The following is a 244-nucleotide window of genomic DNA, read 5'->3' as shown; positions in this document are numbered from 1 at the left end:
CCCTTCTCCATCTCGGTAACCCGCACCCACGGGGAGAGGAGTGCAGGGGGAGGGGCAAACTCAGGGCCCTGCCGGTAGGGCAGGCCCGCCGGAGTAGAGCCATCCTTGTCACCGCCCCTCCCGGCGCGGGGCTGTCAGGTTTCCTGTTTGGAGAGAAAAACCAGCAAAATCCAACAAGGCAAAAGGGAAGGAGCAAAGAGCGGGCCTGTTGGGGCCTTTGCGGCCGCCGGGACACCAATGCCCC

This window comes from Bison bison, unplaced genomic scaffold (genome assembly GCF_000754665.1).
Source record: "Bison bison bison isolate TAMUID 2011002044 unplaced genomic scaffold, Bison_UMD1.0 scf7180017864364, whole genome shotgun sequence".
NCBI lineage: Eukaryota > Metazoa > Chordata > Mammalia > Artiodactyla > Bovidae > Bison > Bison bison.
The sequence above is the reverse complement of the archived record's forward strand: the minus strand, read 5'-3'. Positions refer to the sequence as shown.